The sequence below is a fragment of the Myotis nattereri genome (assembly GCF_964212035.1).
Source record: "Myotis nattereri genome assembly, chromosome: 1".
Taxonomy (NCBI): Eukaryota; Metazoa; Chordata; class Mammalia; order Chiroptera; family Vespertilionidae; genus Myotis; species Myotis nattereri.
The window spans coordinates 128,500,806-128,522,548 of NC_138075.1; the positions used below are offsets into that span (position 1 = coordinate 128,500,806).

The 21,743-nt window shown below is 44.6% G+C and overlaps 1 protein-coding gene across 3 annotated transcripts in view; it reads left to right on the plus strand.

Moving 5' to 3' along the window:
• The window catches only part of FRMD4A (FERM domain containing 4A), a 605,434-nt gene that overhangs the window by 278,973 nt on the left and 304,718 nt on the right, over positions 1 to 21,743 (plus strand). The gene's annotated exons all lie outside the window — the stretch shown is intronic.

Here is a 21,743-nt window from a genome sequence, read left to right on the forward strand (position 1 = left end):
TTTTCACCCAGCAATTACTCCAAAGAAAGGGAGATGTTCGATTTCATTGTACATAGCATCCCTCTGCTAGTCCTGTTTACTGAAGAATTCGAATTCCTGGGACTGTAGAATACTAAGTCATACGCAGTGTTTTCCTTCATAGATAATGATGGGAAATTTGAAACAAATTTTTGTCAGCTTTGCACGTGTGTGTGTGTGGGGGGGGGGACCTTATGGATGAAAAATGGGAAAGATTGGGGTGGGGGCTGCCTCTGTAACGGATATGGGAGACAGTGTGCTTGTGGAGAACAGCACCCGGGCAGCGGGGGCTGTAAAACCTGTTTTCTGCTATGTTTAATGAAACAGATCCATTAGTGCAGCAGGCTGCAAATTTCCTCCCTGGGTGACAGCGTCTTCAAAGGAGGTGATGATGACGTTAAGGAGCTGTGATGTCGTGAGGGTTTAAATTGTACACCCAGTTGACTAAAATCCCTTCTGTGTTTTGTTGCTGTTGTTATTGTTTCAAATACCTTGCTATCATTTTGGTGTTTTGTGTTTTTTGTTTTTACTACTATGGATTTTAGCTCAATATTACTCTGCTAATTTTCTGAAAGCATGCTCACTTTACAGTAACCCCTAGCAAAGAAGATCCTATAAAACAATATGAATGATTGTCCTTCTCTGGAGTGACTGATGATGGGGGGTGACTGTAGCTAATGCAAAGCTGATTATCCTCAAAACGGTAGGCTCATTGGTGTGGGGACAATGTCTATACCCACACGGGGTGAGGGGTCGTTGGTGGGTCTTAGAACCTCACCAACAATTCAAAGCCGCTGTTTGAATCATGGCAGGCCTCTCTGTGAGCTGTGGTGGTCTATTTAGACGTCTTAGGTTAAAGTGTAATCTGAGATCAACAAGGCGAGCACTGTCCGACTCTTGATAGATAGCAACCTGCCACATCTTTTAAAGGGAACCGCATTTAATGACTTTTTCTGGTTTGTATACTACTACTCAATGACTTGCAAATTTCAGAAAAACATAATTAGAGCTTTAAAAAATGAAGAGCTCCCTGGACTTCTAGGCAGGGTTGATTCCTTGACTTTTGATGAGTTGTATTTTTTCTGCCATTTGAGTAATAATGAAAAAAAAATTCACTCCCCGCTCTGACTATGTGTACATCTTTACTTTGAAACATCTTTCTTCAAGTCACATGTGTCATCAGTTCACATGTGTTCAGTGCCTACTGCGTGCTCCCTGTTATACCAGGAGCTTAGAGTGTAGGACCAACAGTTACTGTGAAATTCATAAATTTCTCAGGCTTATGCTGAATGTGATTTTAGGTTCTGAAAATGTTTTGACCTGTATGGTAATTAATCTGTTATTTAATATGTTCTGTTCACAAATGCCTGCTCAGAAATGTGAACTTCACACACTGGAGTTGTACCACATGGTGATATTAATGAGTTATCCTATGTTCAGGCACAAGAAATCATACTAACCTGGTAACCTCTGTTTAACCGTTACAATCTCCAGCTGGATGTTTGTTTACTAAATCAAGATGTATGCAGTTACCATTTCTGTTACTCACTATTCACCAATTTTAGAAAATCTGACAATATATGAACAGTGTCACATATAAAACCTGTCAGTTGTTGCATGTGTCGGTGCATACTTACATTCAAAACACCAAGACCTGTTTTCTACCCTTGGGCACATGCCAGTGTTGCTCAGGCCTTAGGAGTCTGATCTGAAAGCTTCTGGGCCCTTAAGAGAAGCTTGCCCATCCTTGAAGCCCCAGACGTGCTATTACCGTCCATTGGTAGACGGGTAGCAGCGGACCTGGGACGCCAGGGACATCACTCCCAGGGAAGGGGCCGTTGAGCTCCTATGAGCCTCCCATCTCACCCTCCACCACAAGGGAGAGTGAGACTAATTAGAATACATGAAGTCATGTCAATTACAATTGGTTGTTTTATACTGCTGCTGATTTTATGACAATTTTCAAGATCAGAGTCATATATTTACATAAAAGGAGGGCAGGGAAGGTGAGAAATGGCATCTGCCTTAAGAGCAGGCGCTGAGGACCAGCTGTGTTCCAGGGGCTCCCGGAATTCAAAGCAATGGCAGCTTTCTCAGTTACGTCAGCAGCCGAGAGGGTGACAATCATTGGAATTGTCTTGTGATATTTAGTGATGCCAAGACCTCACATTTCTATAACACCTTTACACCACCACACTTTCTTCCCCATTACCTCGCTTTACCTCCATGAGTTGGTATGAAGAGGTGTAATCCAAGGTATGGAGAGATGTAATTGTCTGTCCAAGGACACACAGTCAATGACAAAGCAAGACTTAAGTCAGGTCCTGCTATTGAGCCTGTGTTCTATTTCCTTTGCTCTCTGGGAAGCTTTGAAATTGCAGCCTGGCCCTGAGAAATTGGTTACAGCCAATTTGCCACCAGAACTTCACATGAAAGAGACTATGGAAGACTTACCAAAGGCAGAGATGCTAACAGCTAGGAGAGTGATGATTTCTAGGGCTCTGGCAGTCCTGTGCCCTTATGGGTCCAGGATGAAACAATTGTTTCTGTTTTCCAGCTGCCTAGAAATTGAGTTGAAAGAAGAGAAATGAGCCCTGGCAGGGTAGCTCAGTTGGTTAGAATGTTGTCCTGACCTGCAAAGATTGCAGGTTCAATCCTGCAATCAGGGCACATACAAGAATCAACCAATGAATGCATAAATAAGTGGAACAACAGCTAGATATGTTTTCTCTCTCTCTCTCAAAAGAAAGAAGAGAAATGCGCCTTTTTAACTATACTATCTAGATATTTGTCAAGTCGTGATTACAGAAACCCTCTCTGAGGCTGGGAGGTCGGGCTTAGTTCTTGTTCATATGTTTTCACAGACCTCCATCAGTTCAGCGCTGTGCCAGGCAGAGCAGAATAAAAAATTAAAAAAAGAAATATAAGGTGCTATGTTTGGTAAAACAGGAGAGATTAGGTTACAGGTTTATGTAAATGAAACTATTCTAAGTTGATATAATAGGGCTTTGATTCAGCAGTATAAGTTATGAAGACAATTTCGGTGCCACAGGGAGCAGCAAGGTGGGGTGGAAAGGTTTGCAGCCACACTGTCCCTAACTATTTATGTGTGGCCTTGACAGAGTTGCCCAGGATCCGAATTAAGGTATTAACAGAAGCAGCCTCACTTCTCATGTTAAATTTCAATAAAACCCATTCTTGCTGGTGGGAAATGTGTTCACTCTAACATGTGAACACAGACTGAGGAGACAGATGCTCTCCTGTTTATTCTGAACTCTGAGACCATACCATAAATCTTATAGATGCACAAAGTGAGTGTGTGAACAAATGGCCAGATTCAGAGGATCAGTCTCTTCAGACTAATGTAAATTTGACATTTTTGTTGGGGGAGGGGAGGGAGGAGGAAAGCGCAAGAAAGCATTCTCTTTTACCACAATTATTTGAATATTTAAGTGAAAGGGGTTTTTTTGTCCCGGAAAGACTGAAGTGGTGTGATATTTCTGGAAGCAGTATTTTTAACACAGTATAAATTAAACCTCTCGCACCCACATTATTCACTATTTGATGTGTTACTCCAGGTTGTCGCATGGCTATTCTATTATTTTATAAACCATTACATTATCACAGCTGCTAAGCTGCATAACTTAAGAATTCAGAATACAACAGAGTCTCTATAGTCAAGTGTGTGGTGCCTACTGTACAATCTGAATGTGATCATGCAGGGAAGTGTAGGATTTTACCAAACACATATACAGCAGACGGCTTTTAGTGGATATTTATTACCCTTGAAAGCAGACAGCCAAGAAACTGTTCAGACAGATCAGTGTAGTCACACATATTATTATCCAACCCCCTCATCCTGCCTGAGGTTTTGTTTCTTCTATAAATACACACCTCTCTGGAGAAGAAAGAACATGGACTCTCAGGCTCCAGGCCTCTGATTCATAGGCTGCATTGGAGACCGTCTTGCCCATGTTGTTTTGGCCCAAAGAATTTTAATTAAGACCTCAGTTTGGTGACCCAACATTGATTTGGTTTCTGACAGCATTTATGTCAAGTTCAGCCAATGACGTGTCACCTTGGCCAGGATGAGACTGCGCAGGAGAAAGGCTGTTCCTACCCAGAGTTGTTTTATTTGCTTGTTGTTAATCCTCACCTCAGGATATTTTTTCCTTTGGTTTTCAGAGAGAGTGAAAGGAAGGGAGGAGGCAGAGAGAGAGAACAAGAAAAAGACATTGATGTGAGAGAGACACATCGATTGGTTGCCTCCTCCACATGCCCCAACCAGGGCTGGGGGATCAAACATGCAACCCAGGGCCCTTGACCTGGAATCGAACCTGAGACCCTTCAGTCTTCAGGCTGATGCTCTAATCACTGAGAAAACCCGCCAGGGCTAGCCAGAGTTTTCATTCCTCATGCTGGTGTAGAAAGCAGGACTGGAAATCTCTCTTCAAACAGTCAGGACCCCCAAGAGCATCACTGTCCTGCCCCAGATGGTGGCTGCCAAGTTGAGCTTGAAGCCAGGTGGTGGCTTCTCTATTTAGAGTACTTGTTCCCAAGTCCTGACTCCTTCTTGGGACTATCCCTAGTGTCATAGGTCATATTCCATGGCTCATCCTAAAGCAGTGCTTCTCAACCTTGGTTTCACATCAGAAGCTCCCAAGGAGCTTTAAAAATTCCCAAGGCCCCGCTGTCCGACAGACCAATGTATATTAGCATCTCTAGAGGGGACCCACACAGCGGTTTTCAAGGCCCTGGATGATTCTAATGTGCAGCCACATTGAGAACCACGACCCTAGGGTAAGGTCACTGGTGCCATGCTCGCTTAAGGAGATTAGCTAGTTGCTGTTCTTTCTTGTGTCTTCACATGAACAAGAAATAAATGAGTTGATTGTGTTGAATTTTTATTCAAAAGTGTCATTCCCAATAGAAGGAAAGATATTTAAGCTCCTTTCAAGTTGGATCCATATTCCTGGAACATCCTATGCAGTAACCAGCACTTTGAGGCCACTTTCTAGATAATCACACGCAGCCTTCTGAAGTCAGAGCAGCTAGTGTGGTGCGGGACTTCCAGGCAATTTGAGATCAGAAACACCCAACCCAGCTCCTGCATAGTTCTTCTCCATTGGCGCGTGGACAAAGCCCCCTCCGGGTTTCTCAACCTGCCATCTTGCAGCTATGTTCACAAAACCAACTGTGTATTCTCAGAACACTTTCTATAGGTGTTTTGAAATCATATCTCTTATAAATTGTTCTAGCAGAATGAATACTATCCACCTGTGTAACATAAGAGTTTCTTTGAACACATAGTTGAAAACAACCCTTTTTCACTTGGATTGCTTCATCAATGCACCTCTGAGAACAATATTATTTTATGTGTAGGAAACAATATAGAAGAAACTATGGCTGTAGATCTTTGTTTTCTAATCTGGGAGTGGATGGACCACATCTGTGGATTTTTCATTCTTTTTTTCTTTTCTTTTACAGTCACTTAATAACTAACTGCTTCAAAGGATGTGGTCAGTTCTTTTACTCCACCCCGGAGCCTAGAACAGTGGCTGGCATATATATAGGGCGAATAGATATTTATTGAATGAATGTGAGTAGATGAATAAAAAGAAGGGCTTCATGGTCATAAACTCAAACCTTTAATCAAACAGAACTATCACCCAAAGGGTAGGGTTACCAAGTACCTGCTTTGCTTATTTAGATGAATATTTGGGTCATGATCAGTCTTAACAAAGTGTCTTATTTTGGGGATGGTAGTGTTTCTTTTTTAATTTATATTTTTTATTAAAGTAAAGTTAGCATGAAATATCATATTAGTTTCAAGTGCACAACATAGTTATTTACCATTTATCTACCTTATGATGTGAAGATGCTAGTTCTTTGCAGAGAACTTGGTCATGAAAAATAACCTTGAAATCCGACTACACAATTGACACTTTTGAGCACATGAGCAGCCCTTTTCCTTCCCAGTCTGAATCTGTGTGGGGGTATTTTGAGATTGTCTATGAATATGCCTCTGATCATTTCCTCCACTACTCACTGACTTTGCTCAAAAATGCCAGGGTCTCATTTTCACATGGATAGACTACTTTCAAGTGATCACTTCAGTCCCTCAATTGGAACATTAATCGGGAAAACCAATAAGGCTTGCAAGTATATTGATTATTTCTGGAAATTGTGGTTTTGAGTTCAATCAAACTCAGAAAATAAGTGCCATGGGGACTGTAATATCTGGAACCAAATACCCTATTTATTAACTCCATTACTTTTAATTACTTTTTATTTAGTACCTACTACATGCAGGCAGTGTTCTAAGCCCAAGAAATACAGTAGAGTGAAGTGTTTGCTTTTATGTTAAGAGGTGATAAGGTCTCTAAAGAAAAATATAGCAGGAAAAGGAGTGAGGGGAGATGAGTGTGCCACACTTTTATATAAGGTGGCTCTTTGTTAAGGTGATGTTTGAAGAAAGACCTGAAAGAATAAGGGAATAAGCCAGGTAGTCATCTGGGAAAGAACACTCCAAACGGAGGAAACTGCAAAAGGTGTGATGCTAGAGCACACTTGAGGGGTATGAGGAATAGCAAGGGGGAAGCCAGAGCTGGGCAGCGAGAAGGGCATGGAGTACAGGGTGAGGAGTGGCAGTCAGAGAAGTGTTAGGAGCCCGGATGCCAGGAGGCTGTGTGGGCCATGATAAAGACTTTGGGGTATTACTCTGAGTAAGACAAGACCAGTGGTTTGGGGGCAAAAGGATGATATTAGTTGACATTTTTTAAAGAAGTCACTGTGGCCACTAAGCTGACAGAAATGGGTAAAGCAGGGTGACTTATTAGGCCATTAGTATAAGAATCAGAATGAGAAATGATGGCCTAGACCAGATGATACTCTGAAGGCAGTAGGAAATGAGTGGAGAGAAGAAAGACTGACAGGATTGGGTGGTGGGTTGGGTGGGGAGTGAGCGGGGAAGAGAGGAGTCAAGAATGACTACTGAGCAGCTGTGGACAGGGGTGGACACTTACTAAGATGGGAATGCTGTAGGGAGAGCAGGTTGGTGACGATGCCAGGGCCAGGGGAGAGTAAAAGCTATGCTTGGATATGTTAAACTTGGGATGATGATGATGAAAAATTCAAATGGAGGATGTTAAAAATGTAAGTTTCGTGTTTAGATGAGAGGCCTGGAATGGAGATATGAATGTGGGGTTACCGGGGGTGCTGGAACCAGCTTCTCCAGGCTCAAGAGCTGACCACATGCGTCCCTTCACAACTCACACTCAGTGATGGCCCGTGGGTAGCCTGGAATGGGCCCTGGTGGGGGGATTTACACCACCGCAGCAGAACCAGTGTGCCTCGGCGTGGATAAGTCTAGCCACCAACGCCCTGAGAAAGCTCTGCTTCTGCACGTGTGCAGGACCACCCTTGCATTTGCACTGCCAGGTCCTTCAGGTGGGCAGCAGTGTGGGCGCATACAGGGGTTCTGGAACTCCTCCCATTAAGATGTCAACCCAGTACTTAAGGTGAGGGAGAGGAGAGGGAACCCCCTCATTCTGTTGGGCCCCAGATCTGGGTTTTCAAGTAGCAGAGCATGTAGGGAGACGAGCTACCAAAGAAAAAATAAATCCTCTGGAAAAAATCCTCCCGGACTGTGAGAGGGCACAGGCTGGGCTGAGGGACACCTCCCTCCCATTCAACATCACTTCCAGGGGCAATACCCATATCCTGGTGGCATTTAGTTCAGCCACAGAAGCCATTTGCAGATCATCTTAGTTTTCCTTTATTTCTAGTATAATCCCTGGGCATGTGTTCAGGAGTCCCTCTGGGTAATAGTAGACCAACATGCCTAACAGCAAACAAAAGTATCTTTGGGATACTATGACTTCATTTTTCCTTCAGTTAAATGGCCTTAAGGTGGCATGAGAAAAACATGTATCATGTGTATTAAAATAGGGTCTATGCAGGGCAAGACTTTTTCTTGCTCCTTCTGAGACCGACCAATCAGAAACAAACAATTTTTAAAAAAAACTTATATCTATCTCCTATAGTACCCTGAGGACCTAATCCTTCATCTTAGTCCATTCGATTCATCCTATAGCATAGGCCCCGTACAGGCATTATAACTCAAATGCGTTTAGGAGCCAGGCAGGCCAAATACATGTAGGACAGTGAGGAAAGAGGCACATTGCAGACTGGAGCACTCGTGCCCTAGCAACTAACACCAGCTGCTCCCAGCCCTGCCACCAGGAAATGGGCTGGTGTTCCTGGAAACTGACTTTCCAAAGAAAATCATTGTGCAGTTTTCTCAGCTATAATAATAAAAGCGTAATATGCAAATCGACTAAATGCCGAACAGCAGAACAACCATCTGGACAGCCATGCTATGACACCCACTGGTGCCAGGCCAGCCAAGGCAGGTGCAATGCGATTGATCGGGGGCCTGGCCATTGCCCCATGACCACCCTGCAGAGGGAGGCCCAGGCCACCAACTGGCGGGGTGATCAATCGGGGGGCTCCACGATTGCTGCAAAGAGAGAGGCACAGGCCATCAACTGGTGGGCTGCAGCAAGTGGGCGGGGCCTCCCTCTGTGGGGCTCCCAGACTGTGAGAGGGTGTAGGCCAAGCTGAGGGACACCCCCCTTCCAGTGTAAGCATTTCATGCACCAGTCCTCTAAGTCCTGTATAATAAAAGGATAATATGCAAATTGGCCCTAATGGCAGAATGATCAGGAACGACCGGTCCCTATGACGAACTCTGATCACCAGGGGACAGATGCTCAATGCAGGAGCTGCCCCCTGGTGGTCAGTGCGCTCCCACAGGGGGAGCTCTACTCAGCCACAAGCCGGGCTGACAGCTGCGGTAGTGGAAGCCTCTCTAGCCTCTTCCGCAGCACTAAGGATGTCTGACTGCCAGCCAGGCGATTGAGCCTAAGCCAGCAGGTGGACATCCCCTGAGGGGCCCCAGATTGCTAGAGGGCACAGGCTGGGCTGAGAGACCCCCTTCCCCGCACCCCCAAATGCACAAATTTTCAGGCACCGGGCCTCTAGTAATAATCTATATATGAAAAAGTCAAAATATCTCAATATCTGTATGCTGGCTTCTATTCCAAGCTTAAAGAAAAACATTGCATAGCAAACAGAGCACATGTACAGCACATATTTGGCCCACAAGATGCCATTTTTCAACTTCTACAATAAAATGAGTGCCATCCCACCACAAATATCTTTATTATAGACCCATTTCCCAAGTTTTAAATTTCATAAGGAGATATCGCTATACAAAAAACTAATTTTGAATAGATCCTCAGGCCCTCCAACTGGCATCACCATTCTATTGCTAAATCAGAATTTTTAAAAATCTTTTTTGACAGGTCACATGCAAATTCTAAATTACATTTAAATGAATTGAATGCATGCCTTCCAGCTATGGGAAATAGGAAGACAGCATCCTCTTTGCTTAGAGCACGGTTTTATTACCTAGTGCTAGGGTTCTTGTTCCAGCATCTAGAAGGGTTCAGCAATTTGGAGAAGGGCTGTGTGTAACTTAATAAAGAGTCCAGAGACGAAATATCATTTTGAAAGGCATTTGAGGGTCAGAGGAGCTTAGCTAAAAGTAACTAAGTTCTCTTCATCTCAGGACCCCTTGCTTTTTATTAACACAATTTGTCCTAAGGCAAGGTGGACAAAGTGAACCCTACACTTCAAAGGGTAGGGTTCATACAGAATCCATTGTCAGATTGGGGAGTTCACCTATGGCTGTTCCGTTGTTTGGCCAGTAGGAGGCAATAACATGTAGATTAGGATGCCCTGAGCTGTCTGGCAGCAAGCAATCATTCCTTTTCAGGTTTGGGGAAATGCCCTAGCCACTCCAGATGATTCAGCCCTTGCTGACATGCTGGAATTGGCTTCCGGCACCAAGCAATAGGAATAGAACTCAAGAAACAACTGAACCTACAGTCTAACCTTCGCCTGACAGGGCAGCTGAGCATCAACCACACTGTTTTGCTCTGGGCAGGTGTTCTCCACTGTTAAAGTGGACTATAGTGAACAATTCCATCTAATGAAGCAATCACTCTACCACCTAGAGGTCTAGTTGCTGCTAACTCAGATTTACAAACTGGCAGCATGTGGTCCTATTCAAAGCCAGAGGCAGCAGGAGAGCCAAAATGAGGTTCGTTTATGATCAAGGTGGTTGGCTGGTAACAGCTGAACTAAATCCTTTTCATTCTAAATCATCTCTTTCTCACTCGATGGAGGAGAATTCTGGGGTCTCAGCCAAGTCCTTGAGCAAGAACTTGAAAAGATTCACAGCTCTTTTTCTGATGAAAACTTTGGTTCTACCCCTAGGAGCTCCTGCTCTTTCCAGACTGTCAGGTGAAATGGTGCTCCACCTGGGCACAAGTCACACCTCTCAGCCACTCCTCTGCATCGCAGCCCGCCCCTGGCAGAGCCACACAAAGATATGTCTCCACTTTTAATCTCAGATTATCTCCACTTCCGCCTCTTTCAGGAAAAGGCAACTGACTTTACTGTCTTCCAGCACTTAGTCAAAGACCTCCCAGGGACATCTGACAGGAGGAAAAGCAGATCAATGGATATGTTACCGATTCATTATTCTGCCCCTTTTATACTATGTCCCTATGAAGTTAAATAATCAAATATCAATATACCTGCACAGTTTTTTCTCAACTCCCTGCTGAGATTATTTTATTGAGTTAAGATTTAATTCATCTTTATTGAGGGATGATGTTCAGTATCTTCTTTGAGACATGCAGCAACCTATTCTGGGCCCAGACTGGGGCCAAGTGACCCAGGTCTTGGGCAGGACATGGAGTCGGGTGGTCAGGATTTTCAGAATATGAAACCCAGGCAAGATGTGGGAGATGGCTGGTGGCAGGATTGCTAAAACAAGCCCCCAGACAGGTGGGTAGGTCCTCAGTCTGAAAGTGTTAGATGGAGTTGGAAAAATCTGGAATGAAACAGCCAGATGGAGACCAGAGACATTGGTGAGTAGATTCAAAGCAGAAGGTAAAAGGGGGAGTCTTGAGGAGTCACATGAACCATTTACACAGCTGCAGGGGTGTCTGGACCAAAGAAACATCCTTAAAAATACTTCTGAGGCTTTTTAAAAATTACAGTTATAGGTACTGTTCCTTACGTTTTTTGTTTTGTTTTGTTTTGTTCTGTTCTGTTCTGTTTTTGCAATACCCCTTATATAAATTTCACCCTGTTGATTCCTTTTAGGAGATGATAAAAAAATATGTGGTTCAATATGTGTACTTTTTTTAACTTTGGTGTGGGAAAACTCAGAGCTACATTTGGGGTCCAACTGGCTCATTCTAGATAACCTTTTTGCATTCATCTCGTCCTTTTAAGTAGCTCTTTTCTTTTTTCTATGTTATGGTATCCTTAACTTCCTAGTTTGCCTTTATTATCCGAGTGTGTATGTACGTGCATATACTTTGCACCCCTGCCAGGCAGCATGACATCCTGCCACTTTCTCTCCTGCTTGTGTTAGTTTCTAGAGGGAAACCAACACAACGGGAACAGTTCCCTGAGAGTAAAAACATAGAACAAAGGGTGCGACACCCCCCTCTCTCGGCAGGACTAATGCTCTGATAGGTACAGTATATCAAAAATGCTTCCCCGTAAGCTGAGACATGGGAACATCATGCTCTGAACAAGGCAGCACTTTTTCCCAGACGAGAATGAATGTACCTGGAACTGACGGTGCTGATAACACAGAGCCACTGCATTCACCCCATTGTGCGTGCCATGTGTGCCCCACGACATAGCGCAGCTCCTGGTGGCAGCTGAAAAGTATTCCTGGGAGGAACAGAGAATACACTACAGAGGGGGATCCCCAGGGGAGGTCCGCGGTACATAGTCTCATTCTGACCCGCCGAGTCTGAGGCTACCTCCCATAAGGCCGCATGGTGTCCAGGGGCGACTCTTCCATCCCATGGAGCCCTAACTCGCTGCTGCGGCCCAGCGCCTGAGAAGAGTGTCCCTGGAATGCTGAAAGCCTGCGCTTTGTCCTTCAAACCTGCAGCTCTTTTTCTCTTCCTTTCTAACTGCTGCTGTCAGTGTGCTCTGCTGTAAACTATCTGTGCACAAATAACAATAGCTTCCTGGGAAAGAGCTGCTGCTGCGGGCAATGGGTCGGTGCCAAGAGGAGGGTGAAGCCAGGACTGCCGCAGCATTCAGAGTGCAGTTTCAGGGTAATCGTCCAATTCCATTAGGGACTCTGGCTGGGCACCCACCATGGAAGCTGGCTCCGGTGTCTCCTCCGAGGGAACTTGGAGCCCCAGCACCTCCCAGATACGTTGGTTTTCTTTTTTGTTGTTGTTGTTTAATGTTTTAAGGACAGACCATTGCCAGAATCTAGTCTCTGATCTTGGAGTTCATTGAAAAGAAAGATGGGAACAAAAGCTGGCAGTCAAGGAGGCTTCAATGGTGGGTCAGGTTTACACCAAGAAGAAGAAATCACACATTCCCAAACGCCTACTCCTGTACTTAGCCACTTTCTGAGAATTTCTGACCTTGAGATGTGAAATGTCACTGTCCTAGGCGTGTCTCCCTTGCTAGGCTGTGGCAACTCCTGTTGCTCAGCTAAGGTCAAGGAAGCAGGAACTCGCTCCCTCCCCATCACTAAGTCGGAAAGGCCAAGAAGCTCTGGCAAAGGAAGGTCTGCATGTGCTTCCTTCCATCTGGGAGTGAATTAACCAGGTCAGCTAGGGTCAAGGAGCAAATATCCAGTGACACGTTTTCCTCCCTCCTTCCCTAGCTCATTCACAGACAGGGCCCTCAGGGGGCGGGAGGAAGGAAATGCACTGACCGATGGACATGCCAGCCCAGGGCCCCCGAAAGAGGGGAAGGCTCCTCCTTGTATGGTTTTTCAGGCATCACGTCCCCTTCTCCTCCCACTTCCCTCTCCAGATTGATCGAAGGTCCCAGGAAAATGGCCAGGAGCAAATTCAGACAGATAGGAAGCTGCTGAGACCTTGGAGGCCTTGGCCTGATAGCTAACAATGTAAAGTACATTTATTCAGTGAGCTCCTGTGGGGTGCAGGGCACTGTGTGTTACTTTACTCTCCAGAGGGAATCTGGCTGAGCTCTAAACTGGAGGGAAGCCCTTGGGGCCTAAGTTGCTGAGGAAAGTACCCTTGAGAGAGGAACTAGGGCTGCCAGATTCAGCAAATGAAAACACAGGATGCCCAAGTAAATTTGAATTTCAGATAAACAACAAATATAGTCCTTTAATATAACTATGTCTCATGTTGTTTGTCTGAAATTCAAATTGTACTGTGTGTCTGGAGCCCTAAGCAGAGGGCCACTGCCCTTTCTCCATCATTTGTGCTGCCTTCCTCTCCTGTGAATGAGCTGCCCCCCTGCTCTCTGGTTCCTCCTCCTGTGGCCTTCTAGGAACTTCTGAGCTCTACTCCTGCACACAATCTTGCTTAAAAATCATTTGTTCATCATCATCTAGTATTGCTTAACTGCCCCAAATATGGCAGTTCTTAGATGTTGTTCAGAAACTCAGAGCAGAAGCTGGTGTCCTCTAGGCCAGCAGTTGTCAGGATACATGCTCTAGGAATCCTTGCTGCCCCCATAGAAGCAGAAGCAACTGCCACAAAGAGGTGGTGAGGGTGGGACATGCCACCAAGGGGCTGGGGAGACAGACTCCTCACCCCTGCCTCCATCAGAGGGGTTCTGCTTCTGAGATATTTCTTATATTTCTATCTAAGATCTCATTTGGGTGAAGATTTCCATTGCTGAGTACAGAATTATTGACAATCACTGTTCCAGGCTGTTATGTTCTAAAGCCGTGCATCGTGAATGTCAATGTGCACAGAGACACCTGGGGATCTTGTCAAATGCAGGCTTGGATCCAGCAGGTCCAGGGCAGGGCCTGAGAGTCTACATTTCTGACCAGCTCCAAGTCATACTGATGCTGCAGTGCATGAGGCCTCTGAGCAGCAAGGCTCTCAGTTTCCTAACTGGTACATGGACAGAGATTATTGTTCTTCTCATCTTTGTTTCTGCTATCTTCTATCATCTACCTATCATACACCTATCTGGATCTCTGGGTATTTATTTTTATATCTACTATCTGTCTATATCTAAATCTCTGTGTATCTATATATCTATACCATCTGTCTATTTACCTATTTCTATATCTATCTATCTATCTATCTATCTATTATCTATCATCTTTACCATGCCTACTTTATACAAACATTTGGGCAAGATCAGTGTGAAAGTCCAAGCCACTTAATGAGAAATGAAATCCCTTTAGTGTAGGGGGTAATAAGAGAGAAAGGAATGTAGCACACTGACATATTCCTTCTGAAAAGCATGCTTTCCTTGGATACTGTGGATCTGAAAAGTATAACCCACTCTGAAATAGTCTCTCCCTCCTTGATGTCCTACCAACGTCAAATAATCCACTATGAGTATTTTACATTTGCCAAATTTGGACTTCCTATAGATCTGAAACAGTCAAGTTAAAAATCTTGCACCCTTGTATGAGCAAGTGGGAATCTTTATGCATTGTGCATAACACTAAAGAAGACCTCTACATGGATTAAAAGCAGCTCATAGCCTTTAGTTATGAAGGAGATCATTTCCATTTGCCTCTCTGTTTTGAACGAATATTAAATAAAATAAGTAGCCTGAGACACTGTGTCTATTGTCTGATCAGATTTTTTTTTCATCTTCTATCATATCTCAAATTTATTTGTTTCTGTAAGAGTTAGAGCTCCTCCTTTAAAAAAAAAAAAGAAATATTGTTTGTATTTTGGCCACAGATGATACCAAGTGCTCCTGCCTTGGAGACATTTAAATTTGTTATCTCTCTTCCCTTACAGCTGTGACCTAGTTAATTGTAGGTGGGAAGCAAACTCTGAAATCATTGGACTTTCTGCTTTGCTTAGAAATCTTGCTCCCTTAAATTGTAGCATGTCTTCCTTAATAACAGGAAGTCAGGTTCTGAGATCAGCAACATTTGTGTTTTTTGTGCATTGAGATAAAGAAGAGTATGTGTGTTGCCTGCAGTTTCCTGGGGTGGGGGAAGAGGGGAGAGAGAAGGGAGATAGACAAGAAAATAACCCAAAGATGAGTCACTAATTTCCAAAACAAGAGTCTAAACGCTCTTTGTTGAGGGCAGATTGTAGCCTCTGAATGTTCTGGACTCTGGGCCAAGGGGACAAGGGGGTGAGTGATTCAGGGTCTCAGTGTGGCTGCTTGATTGCTGCCTTTGGGGGAATCCAGCACTAAAGTATCACATCCTAAGAAACCATTTGTTGCTTATATTCAGGCTTTTCAAATCAATAATTGGGCCCTCTTGGTGGAATAAAAATTCAATTCCTTTAAAAAAATGTTTCTTTTAACTACTTAATTATTTTTTTCAGATGAGGGAGCAAGGAAGAGTTGAGTGGAAGGTCCTAAGTGCACCTTTCTATTCTGTATACGGAGAAGGGGTCCTTGATTAGCCCCTACCAGGCTGGCTGCCCTGCTAGTGTTTCTTCCATGTCACTCTTGAGATGAGGGTGCCAAAGAATGAAACTAAACAGTGGATACAGGGAGTGACACTGTACTTCTTACTGCCATTTCTGCCAGCCACCCTGAATGCAAGAACTAAGGGGTGTCCTGGGCCTAGCTCAGAGGTTCTCAGTGTGGCTGCTTGGGCAGAGTGTCAGCCTCACCTGAGAACATGTGAGAAATGCCAATGCCGGGCCTTACACTCTGGGGGAATCCAATGCAGGCTGACCCACAAGCATCTCTGATCTGGACTCTTAGGTATCATCTCCAGTTACAGGAGCTCCTCTGCAGACAGTGACCTCAGTGCCAGACGATGGCAGTGGCTCTTTTCCTTAGCTGCACATTCTAACCCATAGGCCAGTGGTCGGCAAACTCATTAGTCAACAGAGCCAAATATCAACAGTACGACGATTGAAATTTCTTTTGAGAGCCACATTTTTTAAACTTAAACTATATAGGTAGGTACCTTGTTATTAACCTAATTAGGGTACTCCTAAGGCTTAGGAAGAGTCACACTCAAGGGGCCAAAGAGCTGCATGTAGCTCATGAGCCGCAGTTTGCCAACCACGGCCTTAGGCTGCTTAGGAATTGAATTTTTCTTCCCACCAAACTTGCCTTTGAAGGAATGGAGACACCAGAAGTCACTGGTGGTCTCATTGTCATCATTGGGCACAACGGGGGTGGGAGGGGCCTCATTTAGAGCCAGCTGGCAGGTGTCAGACCCCTCCTGGCTAGTCCTGTCCCACTACAGGTGTGACAACTGCCAACACTACACCTGACTCTGCACCGGTCATGTCCAGCAGAGTCCAGGAGGCAGAGATGTTGCCCAGATGCCTGACAGCCAATGGCTGAGGGCGTGCCAGGGACCCGCATGTCCCAGTTTTGGTTGTTTCCTCCTAACCTAGGGCAAGTCAGTGGGCTAGTGCCCTTAACCCTGCTCTGGGTCTGCTTTGCAATGGAGGCTGGAGCCGCTAGGGCTGCGGTCCCGACACCCTGCTCCACTCTTCCTAGCCCTGCTTCTAGGAGTGAGCTTTTCTTCAGGTCAGAAAGAACCCTAATCCCTCTCTGGTGGCTTTCCACATCCTGGTGCCTGACCCTCACTCACACCCACTAGCCTATGTTCAGGGTAATTTAAATGGGACCACAGTCTCAGCCTCAGTGGGCACCACTCATGCCTAATCTCCTTCCCTTGCCCCCGGCCCTCAGCAGAGGAACCAGCCTGCCTTCCCCTGAGGCCCACAGTCATGACCAGCAGAGTGGTTAGTGCTGAGTGTCCAGGGGGAGGGTCACGAAGGGTGCCTTGGTCCCAAGTGTGTGAGCTGGACGTCAGAGCTGGACTCAGATCTGGCCTCGGAATGAGAACGCAGGTTAAGATGTCGCAAAGGGCAGGGGCCCCTGAAGCTCATGCGCACTAAGGAGCACTGTTCACCCAGGGCCACGGAGCAGGACGCATTGGGGCAAACAAATACTAAGTATCAGTACTGCTTGTCTGTCTGTGGGCAAAGGCCCAGCCTGCCTCAGGGCGAAGAGGGCAGAAGCAGTAGGGGAAAAGATTGGTATCCAATGCCGTGGCACTTCCTCAAAAACTGAAATCACCACGTGACCCAGCAATTCCAGTTCTGGGAAAGGAAAGCAGAGACTCGGACAGTTATTTCTATGTCCATGTTCATAGCAACCAGAAGGTAGAAACAACGCAACTGTCCATCAATGGAGAAGGACAAACATAGGATGAATTTTTTTTTTTTTAACAATGGCAACTATTTTATTTATTTATTTATTTATTTATTTATTTATTTATTTTTATTGTTTTATTGCTTAAAGTATTACAAAGGGTATTACATATGTGTCCTTTTTTTCCCCCTGCCCTTGACAATCCCCTGGCCTCCCCTACCCCCCAGTGTCTTATGTCCATTGGTGATGCTTATATGCATGCATACAAGTCCTTCGGTTGATCTCTTACCCCCCTCCCTCCTGCCCCCCAACCCTCCCCGGCCTTCCCACTGCAGTTTGACAATCAGTTTGAGGCAGCTCTGCCTCTGTATCTATTATTGTTCATAAGTTTGTAATGGTCTTTATTATCATAGGATGAAATATTATTCAGCCTTTTAAAAAAAAACATATTCTGGCACATTCTACAACATAGGTGAACCTTGAAGACAAATAATGGATGATTCCACTTACATGAGTCACCTGGAATAGTCTAATTCATGGACTTTAGATGGAAAGTAGAATGGTGCTGTCGAGGCTGAGGGAGTTGTTTAATGGGCACAGGGTTTCAGTCTTGGATTCTGGAACCGGATGGTGGAGACAGTTGCACAACAATGTGAATGGTGCATTGTATGTTCTGTCTCTCTTACCACAATTTAGAAAAATCACTATCTGAAACCCAGAAGGTAGTGGGGTGTGAAACCCGACAGGTAAATGCTTCCATGTGGCACACAGGACCTGGGCCTGGGCTGTAAATACACACTTAATTTCCTGACACGCCTGCCCCCTGGGCTGCTCTGGCTTCACATTTTGAAATGCATCCTGATTTGGTAGAGGAGGAGGGGTGCTCCCTGGAGGGAGTGCCTCAGCCCTTATTGTGGTCAAACCCAGGAAGGGGATGCAGACCTGCCAGCTACTGGTGCTAATTAACAGAAGTCTGGCCCCAGCTGTGCGACAATGAAGCCATTGTCCCAGGTTTATTAAGAGACACCAACAGAAGGCACTCAGCTCCTAAGCTGCTCCTCAAAGGAGAATCTGAAATCATCACCTTTGTTTCAAGGGGGATGTAACCAACACCCTGGGTCCAATTTCCTTCTACTCTAGTGGAAATTTACCTCAAATTGTACCAAACAGAGACTTTTTTAAAAACAAAAAATTCATTACATTCTGTTTTTCATGACAAATCAAACAATAAAGTTTAAGCTGGTTTTTCTTATAGATTTTCAGATGCCTTCATGGCCTATATAGGTATAATTATGTTTTTCCTCTTAAGTCGTTAAAGGAAGTTCTGTCCTTAGTTAATTCCCTGGCCTTTCTGACCCTCTAATTTTTGGGTTGCCAATTGTGGAAAAGGACCTTGTGCAGCCCTGACTGATGCTACTCACTCAGTGGCTAGAGCATCAGCCCTGACTCCGAAGGGTTGCAGGTTCAATTCTCAGTCCAGGGCACGTACCTGGGTAGTTAGGGCAAGTGCGGGAGGCAACCAATGGATGTCTCATATCCATGTCTCTCTCTCTCTCTCTCTCTCTCTCTCTCTCTCTCTCTCTCTCTCCTCCCACCTGCCATTTCTTCCACTCTCTCTAAAAATTAAAAAAAAATCAATGGAAAAAATATCTTTGGGTGAAGATTAACAATAAAAAGAAGGACCTCATGCAAATTCAGGCACACACTGAGCCTTGGGTTAAGTAAATGTTTCACTTGTATGGGCTGCTTAGTGTCTGTCAGAAATTGGCAGGACTTAGAGGAGATCCAAATATAGTCATGCATCGCTTAACCACAAGGATACATTCTGAGAAACGCATCCTTAGACAATTTGTTCTAAAGTGATAGAGCGCAGGTACTTACTCAAACCTGTGGTATAGCTTACTGCACACCTAGACTATCAGGTAAGCCTATTACTTCTGCACTACAAACCTGTACAAGGTGTTACTCTATGGAATAGTTCAGGCAATTGCAATACAGTGGTGTTTATCTAAACATATCCAAACACAGAAAAGGTACAGTATAAAAGATAAGAAATGGTACACTTGTATAGCGCACTTCCCATCAATGGAACTTGCAAGACTGGAAGTTGTTCTGGGTGAGTCAGTGAGTGATATTATTGTACACTAGTGTAGCCTTATAAACACTGTACAATTAAGCTACACTAAGTTTATTTAAAAATATACAGGATGTCCCCAAATAATGTATACACACACTTTGAATAATTATAAAGGCAGTGTTTATTAAAATACATTTCATTTTCAAAATTGAGCTGTCAGCTCTTACAGTGTGTATACATTTTTGGTACACCCTGTATTTTTCTTTAATAGAAAATTAACCTTAGCTTACTACAACTTGTTAACTTTATAATCTTTTTAAATATTTTTTAACTTTTCAACTCTTTTAAGCTGACACTTAGCTTAAAACAGAAGCACATTGTAACAGCATTAAGGCAGCGAGGATGTCACCAGGAAACAGAAACACTGCAGCTCTGTTATAATCTTACGGGGCCACTGTCATCTATGCAGCCCTTGATGGTAGAGGGAATCTTGGTGGCTGATCAGGGTAACCTGGCAGGACCGTACCTCTTCCTCCTCCTCCGCACACTTGCCCTGTGGCAGGTCCCGATTCACCTGCTTCCACCTGCAGGGCACTGGTGTCCCACAGGGAACTTGACTCTGCCCTAATGGGAAGGGTATAAATCTGGCAGACGGCACAGGGTCTGGTCTGCTTTGCTTTCCCTTCAGTCTTTAGCCAGCCATGACCACTAGGCTTGCTTTGTTACATATCTTTCATGTGTTTGCTCTTAGTCCACCTAGTTTCTGGCCTCCTGGTCAACAGGACCGCTGGAGTCGTTATTCACAAATATTTTGGTTGCTGGCTTTGAACTTGTTGATTTATCTTGAAATTCTGGATGACCCTGGATATCTGTGATGACTGCCCTGATTATCTAACCATAATTTGCCTAGATCTCCAATCCCAACATTGTTCTTGGTTTTCCAAGCACTGTTGCTAAATCCTAAGCCATTCCTATTATCCTTGGTCAGCCGTGGATCCAAACAGACCATGCTACCTATAATTTAAATAGTTCCAGAAAACAGCACTCCAAATAGTTTTATCTATGAGATCTTAATGAGAAAGCACAGTATTAAAATTCTTCAGTGGTAGTCTAGGCAACTCAAAAAATTAAGAAGCTTATCCTAAAACACCACTAGTTTTGTAATATAGAAGTTCAGTTCATCAGCTAACCCCATCCCCATTGACCAGCTCAATATACAAAACTCATGGTTGCTTTTTGTTTTGTGTGTTTTGGGGTTTTCTGTTTTTGTTGTTATGGGTGTTGCATCCTGAGAAGACGTTTTGTTAAGTGTAGAAAATGTGCTAGACTAGAATAAAATAGATGTTTTGCCACAGCCACGTTGGAATACAGTCTCTAGGACCAGGCCTAACTGTGGGCTGGTTTGGGTTCTTACCCTTAGACTTAGTGATGCTAAGGACGCAGAGCACTGGGTGGAACAACGTGCTGGTCAGTGGACAGTCTCCCAGCTGGGTTCTTCTGATGGCCAGACAGCTTTTTCATCTCTGTGTTCTCTCTTCCCTTGAGAAAAGCATCCTAAGAAATAGACACAAAAATATAGCCTAGAAAATGGCTTCCGGAAGTCATTAGCTCATCCAAATTGCATCTGACCCACAGAAGCCACACTGACCCCACCTACATTAGCGAGGCCATTCCATTCCCATTCATCAACCTCTTGCATTGTCATTGTCACAGAGTGTCAAGTCTTCATTGCTGAAAAGGAAGGGGGACTTGGGGCTAACACTAAAACTCAGGCTCTTTTGAAAATGGTACCTACCACCTGTTAAGGACTTTAAGCTACTTTAGGGTAGATGTTTTGAAGACGTGTCACCCAAGAGCAGCAGGAAAAGTCACAGCCTACACTTTTATATAAAATAGACAATTTCATTCATTCAGTACTCATGACATTCCTATTAAGTCCAAGACACCAGTGATGCCAAAAAATAAAAATAAAAAAAAAATAGGATTGCTAAAACAGAAGGCAGAGTTTTAGAGAAGAAAGAGGCTTTACTACAAGTGAATAGCATTTTTAAGTAAAACCCTCTAATCTATATATATAAAAGCCAAGCGACCAGATCGATGGAATGATCGGAATGACTGGTCACTATGATGTGCACTGTGGTGGCTAACCAGCCTGATTGGGGCCCTGATTGGCCACCCTGCAAGCTCCTGCAGCCCCTCCCCCCTGCCATCCAACACTCCAGTCCCTCCCCCTGGCCAGCAGGTCCTGATCGCCTGATCAGGGCCGGGCCCCGGACTGGGATGGGGAGCCAGGGTTGGGTGGTGGCAGATGTGGGCTGCAAGGGAAGGAGGAGGGGGGAGACAGGGAACCTGATCAGCCCTGATTGCAGGCCAGGCCTATGGATCCCACCCATGCACGAATTTCATGCACCGGGCCTCTAGTATATTATAAACAGCA